Below are 21,303 nucleotides of genomic sequence, written 5' to 3' on the forward strand. Positions count from 1 at the left end.
ACCAGTCGGCATTTAATCGATGCAACCAACCAACCAACCAACCAGTTTCCTTCTTGGTTAGCATTTCCCATTCTCCAAATGACTGCTTATATTTTTATGAACTGCTCCCAGCTGGCAGCCAACAAAGTTCACACTTTCCAAGGCGGAGGAGCAGCTACTTAATTCCGCTAACGCCATCTTGGGAGCCACTGCAAGTTGCCAAAGTTTTTGCCAGGAAAAACTCAACTTTGGGTTGAGTTGAGTTGCCTTAATCATGCCGCGGGAATTATGAAATGTGCTGCGTAAGAAAAGCGGGCAGGGCACTTCCAGTTTTTGCTGTTCTCCAGGAAAACCATTAGGCTAATGTACTGGTTCAGAGGAGTTTTGCTCAAGTCCAGTTGAGGAATCCTACGAAGTTAAGGCGATGACAAAGTGCATTTCCTCCATGTGAGCTGTTTGCTTCGCGATTTCCACTGGACAAAAGTTGTTGCTCCCCATTCCAAGTAAATAGTATAAAATACTGTATAGAATAGGCCAGGACAAGGCACTTAACCTAATAACGAGCGCTGTCCGCAGGACAAGCAGAATGACTGAACGTTAAGTAAACGCCATTTGAGCCACTCGAACTTGAGATGGTTGGGGTTTTCCCCTCCCCCTCCCCCCTCCCCCAAAGGAAAAGTTGAAAAGTTTTGAAGAACTCGCATAAAAATGACAGGCGCAGAACTTCGAGCCAAAGGGACTCCGCGTAGTCGACGCCATTGTCTGATTTGATGAAGACGTTCCGCGGACCGAAGGCCAAAACCAAAAAATTCCGCGACAATGACAACAAACAAGGCAAAAATGAAGGCTGGGGAAGATGTTGGCTGGAACGAGCGAACGAACCCGGCAAACAAAGATGCAAATCCGCTTAAGTATCTTGCAATGATTGCCGTCAACGAGGTTTTCCCCAAAAGAGGAAAGCAGGACGAAGGGGGAAAAAAGCAGGCGAACCACTTAAAGTGATCAAGGAGGATTCACAGTTTGTAAAATGGAATTTTATGGCTTAGTTGGGCGGAAAGGGGGTGCTCCAAAAAATAAGAAGAAGACGAAGGCGGTGGCGGCGGCGAAAAGGAAAATATTTTTTGTGCGACCGAAGGGAAAAGTGAACAAATCACACCCCATTACAAAGGAGTCGCTGAGAAGGGAGAAAAAAATAAGGAGAAGGAAGAGGAAGGAATGGCCAGAGGCGCACCAGGACACGCACTTCTTGAAGGGGAGAGAGGAGAGCCAGGACTCGGGGAAATTCCTCAGCAAGGACGCCTTTTCCCCGGTCGCGTTTCCTTTTTTTTTTTTGTTTCCTCGCAGATTTGGAGCGGCTTATCGCGCGACTTCATTTGAATATTTCGCTAGCCTCGCCCGCGCACTTTGTTTATGCATTTGTTAATGTTGTAACGGAGATTTTTACGAGTGGAGCGGCATAATAACAATAATGAAAAGCTATTATGAGCCCGGAGGATAATGCCGGCGCAGGAAAAGAAATCCAGTTCGACACGGCCACGCATCCCACGTGCCATTTGGCCATATTAAGCGAATTAGAACGAGGACCAAGGAAGGGGGACAGGTCTCCTCCTCGCGGAGATAAAAGACCCGCGAATCCGGAATGGAAAAATAGACTTCATAATTCGACTTTATAGCCGCTAATGGCAAATTAGGCGACACACTTCCCCTTCATTCCGCTTCGCTGAAAAGGGAAATTGAAAACGCAGTATTAGGCGTAATACACTTGAACATTTACACAAGTTATGGGTATTGCCGTAGCATGTTAACAATTTAATAATAAAAGAAAACTATTATAACAAAATAGAGCATACAGTTTATTGATTAAATAGTTCATAGTGAATCACAGTAAATCATGGTCACCCAAAAACAATTCTACCTTTTGTATAACAACATAAGGGTATAATTAGATCCAGGCATTTACAGATATTAAATATAATAATAATTTAGGAATTATTTCGAAGGAGTAATAAACAATTATACTGTGGTTAGCTACTTTGAAGATTTGAGTGGCACTTCACTGGTATGTGATCATAAATATTTATGAAATAAACACACAGAATCTTAAGACCAGTATTTTTCACTATTTTGGGAGGGTCATAGATTTATTATTCCTCCTGGGAGGTAATGCTGAGCCCGCCTGCCGAAAAATCAGGTGTTATGACCTCCCCTCACACCTTTCTGGGCGATTCCTTTGTTTTATCTCGGCTGGGAAATTCTTTTGACTTGGGAAATGTGCGCATGAATAAAATTAAGTTGATGGCGTTGCCGTTTCCATTTCCATTTCCGCTTCCTGCCGGAGATGTGGAGCTGGAGGTGTGGATTCGAAAGGTAAAGGTGGAACTGGAAGTGGAGGTAGAGGTGGAGGTGGGGCACTCGAGGGAGCTCGACTCCTGGCGAGGCTGAAGTGCGCATGAAAAGCCACTCGAATGCCATAAGAATCATTAAAAATCGTTTGTTTTTCTGTTTGCACTCGCGAGTGGATTTTGTGGTAATCAAAATAACAACAAAGCGGCGAAACAAGAGCCAAGAAGTGCGGCACAGTAAAAAAAAAAAAACAAAAGCCAAAATAACAACACACAAAAAAAAATAAAAATAAAATGAAAATGGAAAGAAGCTGGCATAAACAAAGGCCGAAATGAATTAGACAACTTAATTATAAATGAACTGGGAGGAACCAGCCGGCCAGACAAAGGATTTTCCACTCATTGTTGTTCGCGGAGTTGCCGAAAAATCTACAAAACTCTGTTTACCCACTCATTAGGCTGGCTGCTCCATCTTCAGATCCGGTTCTCCGGTTCTCCGGCTCTCCAGTTCCTGAGACGCCGCCAAGAACAACAACGGAATTAACAAGTTAAACAGTCAACGAGCTGACTTCGCAATGACGAATGCCAAATTGAATGCAATTACCAAAATAGGCTGACGAAGCCTGGGAACTTGAAGTCGTTGAAAAGCAATTGCAGGACAGGATTGGAACCGAGGTTCAAGTTGGGGTTTGCCAAGGAAGTCGAGGCCTTTGTCTTTAATTGAGTTACTTCGATTGCTTTTGCAGAGCCGGAAAATGCATTAAGAGGGCACAAAGGAGGCCAGCATCCTCGAAGGGAAAGCAGGAAAACGGAATTTGATCCATTATTACCCATTATTATTGGAACTTTATTGAAGGTATAAAACACAAACTGACCAATTGAGAGCTCAATACAATTTAAATGATTTATATTAACACTAATGTGGAACTCAATTTGTGATTAGCTTTCGCATGAATCAATTTGTATTAAATCATTTAGAGATATTAATTTCGATTTGATGTCTTTGGGGATTAGAGCATGGCACATCTTGATCACTGTGTGAAAAAATGTTCGAGTGAAATGTGTATTTATATGAAAAACACATACGAATATTATCTTGGTGATTAGTACACAAAAATGAGTCTCTTAAAATTTTGTTACAAACAAAGTTTCTGAGCTTTATAATGATCCTTATGATTTATTCCATAATTATACCCTCTTAATAGAATATAGATTATTGCTCAGATTTAGGGGCATTCAAATTCTGTGTTTGATGGGATCCATAAATAAGTCACGAATGTGATTTGGCTTACAGAATATTCTTTTTGTCCAATGTTTAATGTATAAAATATGAGGATGTTTGACTGAATAATCAAGATATGAGGTTCACCATTTTATACACCCAACCTTCTGTTATCAAATAAAATTTAAACTGCTTTTGGCAACAAACGAATGCGGATTTTCTATAGTAAAGTACCATTTGTATTAAGAGTGTGGGTCTATAAAAAAATAAAGGACAAATAAAATAACGTTTCCAGCTTAATGGAGCCAAACACAATGGTTTTTTTTGTTTGCAGCAAAATGGTGACATTAGCGAAAGGAGGGAGCAATGAACCAGGACTTTATTGTATACAGAGGCTGCGTATATATAGTATTATGTGCATATATGTATATCTGGTCGAGTGTCATTCGATAGCCCCTCTTGAAAGGGGCGTAGCCTCCGATTGGCCACGCCCCCCGCACAATGAGAATCCCTCCGAAAGTGGGAGGAGCCACGGCCAGAGCGAGAGGCACATAGCGCAGGAGCGAGAGAGCGATTGCCGCAGAGCGAGAGAGAAAATGCGGAGAGCAAACTATACAAGTTGCATTTTTATTTGCGAGAATGGAGGGGATTTCCCCCCTGCATAGAAGGAGGCGAGGGGGGTGGGGGTTGGAGGGGGGCTGGTGGATCACAAAGAGACAAAAGGACGAAAGTCAGTTGGCAAGTTTTGTTTGCTTAAATGTCGTACGACCAGCTTGTGTGGCCCACACAAAGGAATCAAGCAAATAAACACATCACTCACCAGGCGAACAAAACGAAGAAGGAGCAGGAGGAGCAGTAGGATGAGGAGGATTGGATTGGAGTGGAGTGGAGATGGAGCAAAGTGGAGTGGAGTGTTTGTCACTTTGGCGACATGTGTGACGGCGACGATGAGGCAGGACTCCAGGCAGCCAGGACTCATCTTCATCTTCAGCACAGCCTCCTCAGCTCTCCTTTCAGGAGTTTCTGCCGCAGACAGGCCTACTACAAGTGGTTAACTTTCGTTGAGAAGGAGGAGGAGGAGCAGGAGCAGGAGGGGATCCCTTCTGTGCAGGACTACGGAATACAGACTACGGAATCCTTTGCTCCTCGCAAGGCGCAACACGTTGCCCGAAAGACGCTGCCAGGTGGCAGGCTCTGCCAAAAGGTCCTTTCGACCATCGGTAGTAAATTACTTTTTGTTTATCAAGCAGAAGCAGCACACACACACACACACACTAGCATACTCGCACACATCCTGAGATTTGCATAAGGATGTGCTTATGATGTGCTCGGATTATGGCGCAATGGACTGGAGACTGAAGACCGGAGACCGAGCACCGAAGACCGAAGGACTCGCTTTGCCTGGAACGGCTATCTAGACATCTACATAATATTAAGACAAAGCTCGTTGAGCCGTAAGACGATTTAATCGAGCTGAAATAATGGACTAAGGCACCGACACAGACACACAGATACGCACACGCACACCCACCCACACACACACACTCAAGTTGTTTTCATGAACTTGTTGAAGGCGTTGGTGTGGGTGGGCACCTCTTTAAGGACATGCAATGAACCGAATTTGATGCCCCTATCGAATTTATGGCTTATCCGATTCCCAACAATTAAAAACAGACAGGAGCCAAGGCAGGATTCCCCCATCCTAATCCTCATCCTGCTCCTTATCCTCGTCCTTTGCCCGCTCCATCTCCACTTGTCTCGCTTGGCAGCGCTTTAATGCAATCAAAACATTTATAAAGCTTTAGACGCCGCGCGAGGCAAAGACAAAAATTCGGTGGTTGTTGTTTTAATTAGATTTGCAAGGCTCAGAGCTCTCCTCCTCGCAGGACGACTGTCTAAATTGCCACAGCTGTAAGGGGTTAACCCTCTCAACCCTTAATCGCTCTAAAAAGCAACGACTAAGCATTACCCTCCTGCCCACGAAAAGGTGACTTCCCTCTGTGGAAGTGGATATACCCTTGAATCGAGGGGTATGCAAAGTAGGAATAATCTGCCGCCGGCAATCTCGGCGCTCAAGTGTGCCGAGCGGAGCCGCTTAAATTAATGAAGAAATAAAGACGCACGAGATTTACGCGCTTAGGTGAGAGCCAGGAGGCAGGATTTCTTTTTGGGCGGGGGAGGGGGAACGGGGCTCGACTGAAGGCCAAAAGCTGATGGAAATATGCAGAGCGAGATTCGTGAAATGCCGCACAATGGCTCCCAGGGGCACGATAAAAATCGAATTAATAAGAGTTCAGCATAAATGGGCCTGGAAATGTCAGCCGCGCAGGAACACCTACAAACGGGTTTTCCTATTTGTATACATTATTATTTTTATTGCGATTTGAGATTCAGAGAGAGAGATTCGAGTGCGACGGCAATGTAATTAGCTCAATGGTTTTGGTCCTTTGAAAAAGGGGTTGTGTGTGTGTGGGTTGGCACAAAAGGACACTCACTTTGAATATCCGTTGATACAGCAGAAGGAGCAGCAGGAGCAGCAGGAGAAGCTTAATTAATGCATTGCAAGTGCTAGTGACAATTTCTGGTGTGTCCATCAGGTGCCACAGGTGTTTTGACTAATAACCAAGGACGAGGCACAGGCCGTTTAAGCCAATGAACACAAATCACGCACGCCAGGATCACCACACACACACACAGAACATACTAACACACGCATCCGCACACACAATCACGTACGGGTGTTAGTAAATTATGACAAATGTCCTTGACAGCCTCGGTGGACAGTTGCCGTAACCCTTTACTCCGAATGGCAATGGCAGTGGCGACGGCATGGGCTCGGACACATTTTGTGGCAGCTGTAACTAACAACAACATGCACACAACAAATTACCCATTTAACACAGCAACAACAACAACAACAACAAAACAAATAAGAGTGGCAGGAGAGGTTCAGCAGACAGCAGGCATTCCTGTGAATGCCCTTACTTATTGCGAAACTTATAGGGATATTCTACTGTTCAGTTCTATTTAAGATTATGCTACCGTAAAAAGAAGAAAATAGGTAAGATATGATAACCTTTTTAATGTTTCATTTTGTACAATTATCTGATAACAACATGTAATATTTATACTCAATAGCATTTTAATAAAATTTTAATTATTTAAGCTTCTTACTTTGATAAGTTATAAACACCTAAGAAACGAGCTTAGTATTGTAAGGATAATATTAAGCAAATTTTAGTATCACGTGAACAATTTTAGACAGTAAACTTTTCTGGCAGTTATTTTAAACAAGCAAAAGTAAATAAAGAAATGGTAGAAAAAGAAAAGACTCCTCTGTTCTTACAGACTCTATCAGCAATCCAAGATTCCTATTAGAAGTCTTTGGAAATGTTCTTAACTTTCTACCCAAACAACTTAACCAAAAAGAGTGTTGCAATTTCGGATAACAAGAGATGCCATGTCTAAGCCAACAAATCCTGCTCCACTTTCCCTCCCTCCCCCGATGTCTCCATGTAATTATTCAATTCAATTAATTCCGTTTACGCCTTTCGGGCCAATCCTGCAGCTCCAGCTGGCACGGCCTGAGATTTTGTGTCCATCCTCGATTCGCCACTGGTTGTCCAGCAGCCATTTCCGCTTCCGATTCCGTCCTGCAAGGCGGTCGTGTGTGTCCTGCGACTGTTTATCCCTCCGGAATGTGTGTGTTCTGTTCATGTTTTTTTTTTTTTTTTTTTGGGTCAGGCTCGATGTCAGAGCCTCGAGTGGGGCAGCCCCAGGATAACGAGCAACAATTTCAACTATCCTGAGCCTCGGCCGAAGGTCCTGTCCTTTCTATTCCTGTGCTATCCCATCCTGTCCTTCCAGCAGTTGCAAGATAGGCCTTGTCCTTCTCGACATTCCTCACATAGTTGGGGCCTTTGTTTTGCGGCCCAATGCGAAATCCTTTTGATACCAGCAAATGGCCAGGGCAAACACACAAATTTCATTTATTTTTTAATAAAGTTATATTTGTTGTTAGCATTAATCCTCTTCAGCATTGCTTTGTGCTTTTTGTGTTTTGCCGAGTGCTCGTGTTCGTGTTTGTGTTTGTGTTTGTGTTTGTCCATGTTCAACAATGGACGCTTCCGTTTCCGCTGGCCCAAAAAAATATTCCAAATTGCTTCGAAAATATCTAGCAACAAACACAATCAAAAAACAAAGACTCGCAGCAATATGAGAAAAACGAAACGGAAACTGCAAATAGAATTTTCGTGCAAAAGTTTTTCCAGTTTTGCGGCAGTTATGAGATATGCTTGATATGCGTACATGTGTGTGTGCGTGTGTGTGTGTGTGTCCTTCGGTGTGCGTATATCCTTATCACTTCCGTCATAAATTTCATTTTGCTTTTATTTTTCTATTAAAAACTAACCGAGTGGGTGGAGCAGGAGGGGTTTCTTTTTTTCGGCCATAAATCAAAAGGGAATCCCAGAGCCGGAACAGAAAGCGGAAAAAAAGCAGACAAACATGAACAGCAAACTAAATCGCAATAATATGAAAAATAACAAAAGGCCAAACGGCAACTGAATATTTTACCCCTCTTCCTTCATCCGTCCGTGTCCCTCAAGCCCAGTGCAATCTGCCACGTGCTACGTGATCTGCTCAGTGCCACACACGCATGCAAATGTGGCAACATTAGAATTTTCAACAGAAAAGAAGCTTCGCTTCTGGCCTCGTTTTTTATCGCCTCGCCTGCGGTTCGGTTTCTACGCTTCTCAGAAACGTCTTGGCCATTCCGAAATCGCTTCTCCCCCGGCTCATCTTGGACTGCAGCATCGTTTGTCATTATTTAAATTCCCCTTGACATCGCATATGAAGTTGTCACCGGGAAAATGTGGGGAAGGGGAAGGATGCGAGGCAGTAAATGGGAGACAACTGTCAACGGGAGTCGCCGGGAGTTGTCAAGCGACTGCTTTTCTAATGTGACGCATATGAAATTAAATTAATCGACAAACTCACCGGCTTTCCAGGACTTTGTACGTGGCTGGAGGGTTCCTGTTTCCTGCTGCTCACTCCTTGGAGGATCGGATACTTGGTTTCGTAGCAAACTAATGACGCATCGAGCAATGGAGAACATCAAGCCTTGTATGGTTGCTCATGTTTCTCATGTTCCTGCATTGCATCCGGGTGTCTCCTCGATTTGTTAGATACTTTATGACATTAACCACTAAAGGCACAGATCTCCTAGTGGCAATTGAGGCCATTAGGTTGTACATATGTATGTAGGTTTTGAAGATAATTGTTAATTTTTTTGCCAGTAATGAACTTCATTATCTCAATTGTTATAGTTTGGCCTCAGGAGTTGGATCCAAGTTGTTTTGTTTTTCGTTCAGAACCTGCACAAGGGTCCACATATTAAAGTATAACTAATAGATGAGAGGCTACATACAATTTATCGGTGAGATCCGAGTGTCATTAAATTTTTTAAATAAGATACAATTACTAACGTTTTATTTTTAATCTTATAAGAAATCCGAACAGATTTGGGGTAGCAAATAAAACTTTAATTTGCATGTTGTTTTATTTTCATAAGATAACTTTTTAAGTCTTAACTATTTAATAATCTCTAACCTAGGCTTTACCACTTTTAAACAATTTTTTTAAGAGCTTATGGACTGAGAGTCCTGATTGTAAAATTTGTTTAACTTTTCCCAATCCCAAAAGGTCACCTTGAGTCTGTCCGATCCGTAGGGTTCTCTCACCCAAAGATGATGACTTCCCATTGGGACACAAACTTGCAACATAAAAAGATAACAGATAAATGTGCAGCAATAAAAAGCTGGGGCTGGAGAGGAAACGGAATTAAATATGCCACTTATCTGGCGCAAACTGCAAACACATTACCCCGAATCAGCGGGTGCCGGATGCGGGAAAGGAAGGTCCTCCCGCACCACCGGGTGCCACCAGCCCCACCAGCACCACCACCACCATCCTGACAATGGCCAGGTATCGCGGGCACAATCAGCAGCCCGGCGAGATTCGGGCCATGTTTGAATTGCTGTCATTAAAATGTTGACAAAGGCGCAGAAAGGTGTAAAAACCGCAGCCCCTGATTTCCGCCGAACCCAAAAAAGCGCCGCATTCGGTGGCATTTAATTGGCGGAGTGGCTTTCGGGTGGCTCCGTAATGAGTTTTGTTAATGTGGCGGCCACAAATGTGGCCCGCGTATGAATACTCGCAATCGTATTATAACCAAAACACCCACAAATACTTACATACACACTCGTTTATTTTTGAGGCATTGCAACTGACAGGATGATGGGCACCGGAAAAAGGTGAAATGGGTGGCCGCCACGAAGGTAGATGGAATTTCCGAGGGTAATTTGGCCAAGTGGGGGGAGGGAAGGAGGCAGAGTGGGCCCGAAACTTCAAGTGGCGAGACGAGGCGAGAACGAGTGGTGACCCTTGAAAGCGCCAATCAAGTGGCTGGGAACCGGGCTCTTACATGCGTAATTTGCACGTCAAGTGCTCCAGAACCCAAAAACCCAAACCCAAACCCCAAAACCAGTGAGCAAACCCAAGCGAAGTACTTGCCAGTTGGTAATTAAATTTCGTACGCCCGGCAAAGTGTGAAAATCATAAAAAACATCATCGTGTGGACCCAAAAATGTTAAACAATTCGCACGCTTGGGCTAATTAAGAGCTTTTCCTCCCGAATCTCCTGCTCCTTGAGATATGGACATGTGTGTGTGTGGTGTGTGTGATTTCCATATTTTGATAAATACTGACGGAGTCAGAAAGTTGGCATTAGGCAAACCGGAAATTAACTTAATAATGACTTGTTTATGCCCGTCTGTCTGAATGCCTGTCTTTCTGTCCATTTGTGTGCCCATAAAGATAGCACTTCAGACTTCAGAAACTATCCCCTTTTCGAAATGAGATTCGGTCCTTGAATCCTTGAATATCCTTGAAGCCATTCACCGGTCATTCGGCACCCTTTAAATACCCCACACACACACCACACACTCACATGTGTGTACGCCCCAAATTAATGAGCTCATAAATTAGCCATAATTATTGTAATGAGCCCGAGTCGCATTAATGAGGCCTGAGACAATTCAACTTAAAATTTATGAATTTATGGCCATGTGCTTGGGCCAATTAGTGGAGTCGCGTTTTGTAGTGGGCGCGCGATTCTCGAATTGCGGAATCCGCGCAATTAAATGCACCTGATGACAGCGGCAGGAGTGTAAGGACATGTACATACTCGCAGCTGCATAGACACATTAATCACCAGGACATTATCCCCATGGAGTGAGGCGACTCAGATTTGTTTGCCAAGGGGTTGCGATGGCGAAACTGGAATCCGGGGGCAGGATCCTACTTCTAAGCGGCAAATAAATTACGGGGTCAGCGAAAGTAAATAGCAATAAATTAAATGTACATCAATGAAATAAACCAGCGACAAGAAAGCACAAAAAGGACAAGAAGTTCTGCGTTTCCGTGGATTGAGGAGGGGTGTGGAGATTGGGGGCTTTATTGAGTAAACAAACAAACAAACAACAATGAAACCAAGCAAACAAACCGACAGCCAAACAGGCAAACAAACCGGAGCCCGAGCTGCTGGAAACAGCAACAGCAACAGAAACAGAAACAGAAAACAGGAAAAGCGGAAAAGCAGGCGAGGAAAAAGCGAAGAAAAAACAAGAGGGTTGTGGCAACAACATCGCCACCCCGCCGACGACGAAATGGCCAAATGAAATTTTAATTTTTTTCCAGCTTTTTCCTTTTAATTCCTCCTTCAAGATGGGGTCCTTTTCTTTTTTTTTTTTTTTTGGGCGGGATCCGTGGCGATTATGCACGGTAAATCATTTCGACATTTTCCCGTTCATAAGCACGTAATTTGACTTGATTTTTTAGCCGCCGCCGGCCGTTTGCTTTATTGACTGCCGACTCCCCCCAAAAAAAAACAGAAACCAAAAGAAGAAAAAAAATGAATCCAGGATAAACAGGACGAAGGAGGAGGAAGGAGCCACGACTCCGCATATAATTGCGGTTAATTAAAGCGTGATTTCTTTGCGGCCGCGTCAAGTGAGCGTTAAAACAAATGGCCCACTCTGACCCTCAATGGTTCTTTGGTCCTTCGAAGAGCCCACTGATGTCCTTCGATAAGGAATGATCTAGTACAGCCACTGAGGATTTATTATTTTCTATTTCCACCTTCGCATTCTGATTTTTCCTGTGCATCCTGTGCTTCTTCACCTGTCACTTTCTATTTTTTCTTTTTCTTTCTTTTGGTGGTGACTCTCAGCTCTTTCAAGTTATTCATTTTTTTTTTTTTTTTGAACATACAAAAAATTGATTATTAATGATGGACCGCGTTAGGAAAATAAAAGAGGGGAAAAAAGCGCACGAATGCGAAAAAAAAGCGCAAAGAAATTAATTATGGAAATTACTTGGCCCGTCTGCCCACCCAACTCACATTTTTTCAGCGGGTTTAATCGGCTTGCGGTTTGATTTATTTAAATTTCGGGAATAGAATTTTTATATTTTCAGCCAGGATGGCGCGGCCAGGGCAAATAACAATTTATTTTCATTAATTTGTGCCTTAACCCCTTGATGCCGTCGCGGGTTCATTAGGAATGCACGTTGCATGGTCGCTCGAGTTGATTGCCCTTAAAGTCCAACCCTTTCCTTTCCCTTCCAATCCTTCCTTTCCTTCCGCTCCTTCCGCTCTTTGTAATCCTTTCCTTGTCCTCCTTCGCTCCTTGTAATTATTGCAATCTGTTCGATTTTGGGACACACTCTGGCTCAACGCGAACGCGACCATTTTGCAATTTGAAAATGCAAATTAATTGCCACATGGCCCAGCCGGGAATGCTGGCCTCGTTGCCAAAGTGTTGCGGCATTAGCCGTGGCCATTAAAGTAAATTGTAATTGGTAATTCCCCCACGCCGACTTTGAATTTGAGATGGAACAGATCGACGGGCAGAGCAAAGTGTTCTGCGAATTTTCCACCAAATGGGGTGGCTCTTCTGTTCGCTTCTTTTTTTTTTGCCAATATTAAAAGTCATAATTCAATTTTATTGCAAATGTTTCAGGTGCCTTAATCATTTCTAATATCCTGCTTGGGTCTCGCGTTTGGCCTCCCAGGACGCCTATTCAGTGAGTCGACTTCCGCTCCACTCATAAATACTAATTTCACAGGCAATAAAGGCGCTACATTTGCCAGGCACTCGGATCCTAGCGACTCCTCACGTAATTCCTGCCAGTTTCTGCCATTTCGATAGCTGCCAGGACATTTGCCAGATACGAGATACGAGATACGACTTCTAGATAATGGCCGAGGCAATTTTTAATGGATTACTCCGCGAACGCGACTCCGGCCAGCTGTTTATCGAAGTTGAGTTCTGCAAATGGTTAAGGATACTAAAGGATACTGAAGTTCAGGGAAGAATGCCTCCCCACGGTGATTTCCCCCATTTGCTTGTAAGAAGTTCATAACTTAATGTCGGTGAGAGGTATTTATTGTTTTATATAATGGCAAAGTTAATCAGCTGACAAGAACAACACTTAACTAATGAGGGTGAGAAAGATCTAACAAGAATGACATAACTAATGTCGAAATTGGGTGATTATCACTTTAAAAAAAATAAAAAAACATCTTGTAAATAATCGAGAGTTTCATTAAAATGTCAAAATAAGGCTTAGTCCTGGGATAGTAATAAATAAACCTATTATATTAAAAGCACTCTCTCATTATTATATATTTATATTTATATATTTTTATTCTGTTTTCCAGATAATAATTAAATCTGTCTAAAGGGGATTGCAAAAACTACCAAGACCAACTGGCATTGTTAGATATTACTTGTGGTAAATTTCAAATCTCTTAAAAGACTTTTGCTTACATTGAAACCTCCTTGATAATCGCTAAGGCCAAACAAAAATAGCCTTTGCCAAGATTTTACTTTAAAAAAATCAGATTTGTTTATTTACTCATTTGTGGTTAATTGAGCATTTTAAAATATGCACTTTTAAATGCTTGTAGGCCACTAATTAGCAGTTGGGGGAAACATTAACCCATTCTTCTATCGTGCGTACCCACATCAGTTGCAGGAGCTAGTTCAAAGGACTCCCCCCCGCCCCCTTCAAAGTAGCCAGTGGCCAGTAAACAAGTCCGGAGATAAGAAAAGCATCGGAAAAGGACCTCGAACTTTAGATGCCCTCCGCATGGAACTACACTCATGATAAATATTACAAAATAGCCCCCGTTCAAATGAAAGCGTATCAAAGGATGTGAGTGTTGCGGTTGGGGTTGTGTCCTTGTCAGTGGGTTGGGGCGAGGTGGTTGCTGTGCGCCTGATTATACATAACGGTTCATTGCCTGCCTGCCAGGATGGTAAAAACGGGGGGGAAGGGGGAGTTGCAAGGACTCCGTCTAATCACTGTCACATACAGGCGTCGCTTACGCATTCAAAGCGAGACAAAGGATAAGGGAAGGGGGTGGAAAAGGGGGAAGGGGAGCTCTGCTTCCACTGGACAATGCATCCCAATATGAAGGACGAAGGACGAAGGAGGAGAGAAGTAGAAGCTGGAGAAGCAGAAGGGCAGTGGCCTGCTGTTAATTCGATTAATTACAACAATCAGCGGCATGTTTCATGTGGCAGCGACAGTTCACCGCTTGGGGGCGTGGCAGGAGGCGCAGAAGCTTAACAAATTGCCCCATGCTAATGACACGTCCCCGTTCGCTCCCTTTTCACTCCTGTTTGCCCATGTTTGCTCCGTTCCAACAATCGAAGCATAATGACAATGATAGATTTCCCAATATCTGTCATGTTTATGGGCAAAACAAAAGAAATGGGCGGTGGCAGCGACGGCGAAGGAAGACGACATGGCCGAAAAGCGGGGATAAATGGCTAGAACAACAGAGCATAATTGGATATAACATTTATACGCAATCATCGACAGATTGCAAAACGATTAAGCCAACCCTCGTCGAGGGAAAGTCGGAGAAAGTTGCCAGCGAGAAAGGCGATTCCCATAGAGATGCACATTAAAAAAATGTAGCAAGCAAATAAAATATAAATTTACATTGTATCCTTTGAATTTTATTCAATATTATATACATTTAAAGCAATATTAAAAATATATAAAATACAAAATAAGATCAATGAAGTATTAAAACTATTAATGAACTTATACAACTTTTTCTCTTCTAGGAAATAATTATATCGTTTTATATTTCTTATATAATTGTTACTATATTCCATTAAAAAGCAAATAAAGAATATTAAATTCGAATATTATTAAGATTATAAATACATAATACATTCTATATTTGGAAAGAGTTTCGGAATTGAAATTGGAATTTACATATAATGTATTTATATTCTTTTTAGATCAAAAAATGTTAACTGAATATTATTATTTTTCACTTCAAAATAAATAACTCATATCGAGTTTTTTCTCGTGTATTACTTCATATAGTTCCCTGACGAAGCTGTCATTCCCCAGCCGAAAATCCGAGAAGAGTAAATCTAATCAGGCAAGGAGCTGGCCAATGTTCTTGGCCCGAAATAAATGCGGGCAGGGTCCGAGTTCATTTAACGTTTCTCCAGCAAACTGAACAGAAATAGGAATAGAAACAGAAACAGAAACAATCAACTTAATTTGGCGCCCGCTGAAAGCCCTGTGGCAGATAAATTAAGTCATTAGTTCGAGCTGCAAGTTGGCGGTGGTGGTAGAATGTGGATGTTTTTGGGTGGAAAGAAAGTTCCCCTGGCTAAAGTGGAAAATAAATTGGCAAACGTTTGTTTTGAGATTAACCGCGATTAGAACGTGGACCGTGGAGTGGGTTTTGCTTGGGGAATCGCTGCAAATGTTGCCATTATTTGATAAGCTCAAACATAGACAGAACCGAACCCCCAAACTCCCCAAAAGCGAAATCCTCCTCCGTGTGTTTGTGTAAACAAATGGCAAATGCGAGAATAATCGTAGGAGATTAAAAAGTTTCCTGCGCCCGCACAAAGCGCTAACGGGGGAATGGGAACGGGGATCGGGAGCAGGAACAGGACGAAAAGGACTCGCAGGACGAAGGATTGGACTGCTGCTCTGACGCGAGACAAATGAGTGGCGCACGTGGAGCGTCTGGCCTTGTCTGTTCGAGAATATATCCCTGGGCCTAACTAATTTATGGCGCCTGCATACAAATTGCCTTGGCTTGCCAATCCCCCATCTCTCCCCTCTCCTCTCTCTCTCATTTCCAGGACCTTTTCCCCCGAACTCAGAGCCAAAGTTACGGCAGGACTTAGTCTTAGCCAAACTACAACTATCCCCAACCACTGAGAGTTGGAAATCGGGAATTGAGTGAGCCGGCAGCTGGCAATTAAGATCCCGAGCACACTGCCGGATAATCCAGGGATTGCTCATATTCATCATTTTGAGATCATTAACTAGGCAGTTAGGCGGGTTTCCTGGGGATTAGTCTACTGGTGGATGGATGTTGCTACAGTTGCAGTATATCAATCAAACTGCTGCGTTCAAAAATTAAAATTAACTTTAATTTTTCGAATTAAAAGAAAGAAATAAATGTGGTTTAAAAAAAATGTTTCTTTTTAATAATTAAAGTTAGGTGTGAAGTTATGGAATTAGTCATCAGTAATAGTATGTTACTATAATTATAATAAAAACAATTTTCAGTTTTCTTAACAAAATAAGAGGAGGCAAAATTACCTAGCCCTATAACTAAAAACCTAGATCAAAGTTTAGTAAAATACTTCTTAAATACATAATTTAAAACCATTTTGGTTTCTTTCAAAGCAAAATATTTAAATAACAAGAACCATGCAGTGTAATTAAACCATTATTTACTCATTAAAACTGGGTTGTAAATACTTTCAGTTTAGTTCAGTTGGCTAATTTAAGTTCCGCAACTCTATGATTATGCGATCTAATTTTCGACCCTTTGTCGGCCTTCGAGTTGCGCTTTTGTCGTCGGCTGTGCATTTTGCTGCATGCAAGTAAAAGTTTTTAATTAAATCATGAACACAGCCACACGTTATAAATAAATTTCTGAGGGGTAGACTATACTACACTACACTATTACATGCATACCCTAAAGGATTCCGGGGAGGGTGACAGTGAGCAAGACGAATAGCTGCATTAGGGGTAAAATGCGAAGGAAAACCGAGTGGCAAATTCACCCCGCCTTCGAGCAAGTGCAGCAGCAGTTTGTCTGCATCAGATAGCAACCTCAACTATGCTAAAAAAAAGTACAAATAATATAAAAAAAAGGAGGGAAAAAGACGAGAAAAAGTGGATAGGATACGAGTCCTGTTAAGCAGGCGACGCCTCCTGTTAAGTAACAGAGCTCTGTTAGCGGTTAACAGTGACGTTTTTTTCTTGGATCCTTCACTTCGGGTGGTTGATTTTCGGTGGTTTGGGTGGGTGGTTCTCGGGCGGTTTGGGTGGCCTTCGGTTGGTTTGAGTGCCCTTCGGGTGGCCTTGGGGTGGTGGGGTTCCCCAGAAAATGGGCGTTGCCGTTTCGCACTCATCTTTCTCTCTCTCTCTGTCTCTCTCGCTCTCGCTTTGGCACAGTGTCTCCTTCGGCGGTGTTCCCCACTCCTCTTTCGCTTCGTTTTGTGCTCTCTTCTCAAGACGAAGGACACGACGACGCTGATTTGGCACTTGGCCACTCCCCCAAACGCCCTTTTTCCCCCACCAAAACGAAGAGGGGGGAGGTCAACCCCCACTTGACATGTGGGTCAGGACATCTTATCAAAATGGAACGAGGAGATGTTTGAGGATGGACTGGGAGTCCTGCCGTTCCTTGATTGGCCCCAGGCACGATTTTAGTTTGGGGACAAAGCATATTTACGAGAATGCCCCCAGTGCATTGCCAACTATGCGGGGAGCAATGCGAAAACTATCCCATCTCCATGCCAATCTCAACTTATTTTTCTCCACAAGGGTACTTATGAGACCCAAGGATCCAACAACTGCATCCTTACAAAGCCTCAAGGTCGCTTTTTATGCCCAGGTATTTGAAATCTAAATGTCGCAAATTTTCTCGTTCAAATCGTTCGGGCAAGCCCAACTTATTCAGCCAAAACTCACTTTGAAGTACCAGGCGAACAGAATGCAATAGCAGGTGGCTACTATTATGATTTTCCAATTGCTCCCATGAGCAAGAGCAACAGGACCCTTTGTATGAACCCCCAAAAATTATAATACAATTTCGATAGTTCTCGTTTATTTACATATTTTAGTATAACTATTTCTTAGGCTTATACTTATTCATTCCATGTCTTGAGAGTTTTCGATGTTCTTAAATTTAGAATCCAACGCTGTGGCCCCGATCGATGCCTAGGCTGAAGAAAAGTGGATTTTCAAAATGGGTTACTCCTAATTTTTATAATTTTAGTCAGCATGAGCCTAGAGAATAATTATAGCCAATTATGTAAAATAATATAAAATAAAAACAATTTAAAATTTAAAATAATTTAATAAAATAATCAGATATTGCAAAAAACTGGGTTTTTTTTTAGCCATTTTTTGTAGTTTTGGGCAAAACAAAAACTTTCTCCATTGGTAATTTGTCTGTTATTTGGGCAAGAAAGAACTTACAGCCAAACAAAGTATAGTTTTGGAAACTAGAAAAGCCCAGCTATTCGTGACACCGAATGCAATTTAATTGTTAGTTCATAAAAACTGATTTAGGAAAGGTCAGTTGACAATTCCGGTAGAAAACACTATATTTTGAGTGGTTTTTTGGTTGTAATAAGGCCAAAAAGTGACTTACAGTGGAACCAAACACTGTTTTGAGCACCTTATGACCACAGTTAACGAGCCCAATCACTTTTTGGACGATTTAAAAAAAATGATTTTTGGCCAATTTTCGCATTTTTCATAAGGGGTAACATCGTCATTTTTTGCGAAAAATGGCAAAATTTCAACTTTTTTGGGTGTTTATACCATCGGATAGGAAATTTTATTGCGAATTCAACGATGTATGCCACTCCACATTTGGAAGAGTACTTTCTCAGATATTCCAAAAAAACTGAATTTTTTTAAGCTTTTTTTTGTAGTTTTTGGCAAAAAGAACTTTTTCCATTGTTCCATAGTTCATAAAAACTGATTTGGCAAAGATCAGTTGACAATTCCGGTAGAAAACACTATACTCTATATTTAATAAAATCAATGAAAATTATTACTTTCAGAGGCATGCCACCTAATAGATAACTACAGAATTATGGTTTTCACTTTTTTGTCTTAATTAATATTATAGATTCCTTCATTTATGTTTTATGAACAATTTTTTTATAATTTTAATGATGGGTTTGCTGAAAATGGACCAAAGTTCACTATATTTATAGCTGGCATACCTACGAACCAATAGCTCCCTAAGATATGACCTTCTTAAATATAATAAATATTTAATATATATATTTCTACTTTCAGGATTCATCGATCAACGAGGGCAGTTGGAAGAGGAGGTCGGCGATACAATATGCTATAACAACATAATAAACATAAGAAACTAGCAATAAGTTATTAATAAGTAATATTATTTAGAAATCGAATTATTTATTTATTATTATTTTATTATTATTTATTGAAGATTATAAAAACTAACTTATGAAATTTTTAATTGTTTGAATGTAAAATTTGAGCGTGTGGGGGATTTTTTTAGGAACATGGCAAACAGATACGCCAGCAAATTTACCTGCAGCAACTTGCAATGAGATATGTTTGCCTGGTATCGCAATTTTTTGCATTTGGTCGAAAACAAGCAAGTTCGGATGAGTATTTACTATAAATTGAATAATTTTTTAATTTTAGACATTAGGCGAACAGAAACCTGAAACAGACGTATTTCTTATTTATTTAACTAATATTTATCAGACCCGACCTTCTACTGATCATGTTCGCTTGGTGTCTGAAATCCAATCATTCAATAGAAAACAACGAGTTCGAAGAGTAATTTTGATCATTTGGGCAGCCAAATTGGCAAATTCTAAAAACAAAGTACCAGGCGAACAGTAATGCGTAGAAGGTGGCAACAAAATCCGAAATCCAAAATCAGCAGCCCCTTAAGATATGCAACAATTCTCATCTGTGGATGGTATTAAAGATCGTGGTTCAAAACTTGACTATGCTCGATCCACGCAAAATACTGGGATTGTGGGTTGAGCATCACTGATAGTATTGGGTTTGAAACTCGGATAAAAGTATAAATTAATTTTATAAATTCCACCTTCTAGAAACTTCTGTTCGCCTGGTACTTTGTTTTCAGAAATTGCCAATTTGGCTGTCCAAATGGTCAGTAATACTTTTCGAACTCGTTTTTTCCATCGAATTTAGGGATTTGAGCCATCAACTCCTTTTTAGCCACTCCTTATGAGGATATTCTATAAACCACTCATAATTTTCAATATAGCCCCAAACCAAGAAAAAACATTTTATTTAATTTCATTTTCATTTAATAATAACATAAAATCTATAATAAAATATCCTATATTTAAAAGAATATCTCTAAAGTAACATAAAACCTTAATAATAAATAAATCACTCTGCTCGTCCAAGGCGAATAATTGTCTGCTGCTCCTCGATGAATCCCCCAACGTCGTTTCAGCTGCGCTCGTTGATCGATGGGTAGATGAGTATGAAAAAGAATGGTCAGGAAACTTCCGTTGAGATAATAGGATTTTTGCCAATTTTGGTAGAAAATCCTATCTTTTTAGTGGTTTTTTGGTTGTAATAAGGCCAAAAAGTGACTTACAGCGGAACCAAACACTGTTTTGAGCACCTTATGACCACAGTTAACGAGCCCAATCACTTTTTGGACGATTTAAAAAAAATGATTTTTGGCCAATTTTCGCATTTTTCATAAGGGGTAACATCGTCATTTTTTGCGAAAAATGGCAAAATTTCAACTTTTTTGGGTGTTTATACTATCGGATAGGAAATTTTATTGCGAATTCAACGATGTATGCCGTTCCACATTTGGAAGAGTACTTCCTTACATAATGCAAAAAAACTGGGTTTTTTAAAGCCATTTTTTGTAGTTTTGGGCAAAAAAAACTTTTTTTTTTATTTGGGCAAGAAACAACTTACAGCCAAACAAAGTATAGTTTTGGAAACTAGAAAAGCCCAACTATTCATGCCACCGAATGCAATTTAATTGTTAGATATTCAGATATTCCAAAAAAACTGGGTTTTTTTAAGCCATTTTTTGTAGTTTTGGGCAAAAAAAAAACTTTCCATTGGTAAGGATTTTGGTTGATTTTTGAATAAGTTTAGGGGTCGTCTATAAACCTTTTGACGCTATTTTTGGGCAATTTTGTGATTAAACGTTTTAAACGGATTAAAACAAATTAAATCCGAAGCTATTAAGGCATAGAGAACTCCCACTTAGCTAACCCTTCTCTCCTTTCGGTTAAGTCCTTGACTAATATTATTTACTCCGAATTCCAGAGTGAATCGGTCATGCCGCTGAACTAATTTGCACAGAGCAATCCGACTCGCAGGAATTATGCGATGAGAATGAGTTGGCAGCGGGCAAAGAAACATAATCGCAAGCCGGATCAGGAGAGGAATATGCAAACAAGGTGAATTCTGGAATTTTCACTTTGAAGTTGACACAAGGCGGGCGTTGAGAGCCATCGCATTACAATGGCATTGGAGAAGGGGGAACATTTTAAGGGGGGAAGGGGGAAACGAGGAGCACCGCAGCTTAGACAAATTGTTTCTTATGCATATTTTTCGCTCTTCACTTGT

The sequence above is a fragment of the Drosophila ficusphila genome, unplaced genomic scaffold, assembly GCF_018152265.1.
Source record: "Drosophila ficusphila isolate 14025-0441.05 unplaced genomic scaffold, ASM1815226v1 contig_198, whole genome shotgun sequence".
In the NCBI taxonomy this organism is placed as follows: Eukaryota; Metazoa; Arthropoda; class Insecta; order Diptera; family Drosophilidae; genus Drosophila; species Drosophila ficusphila.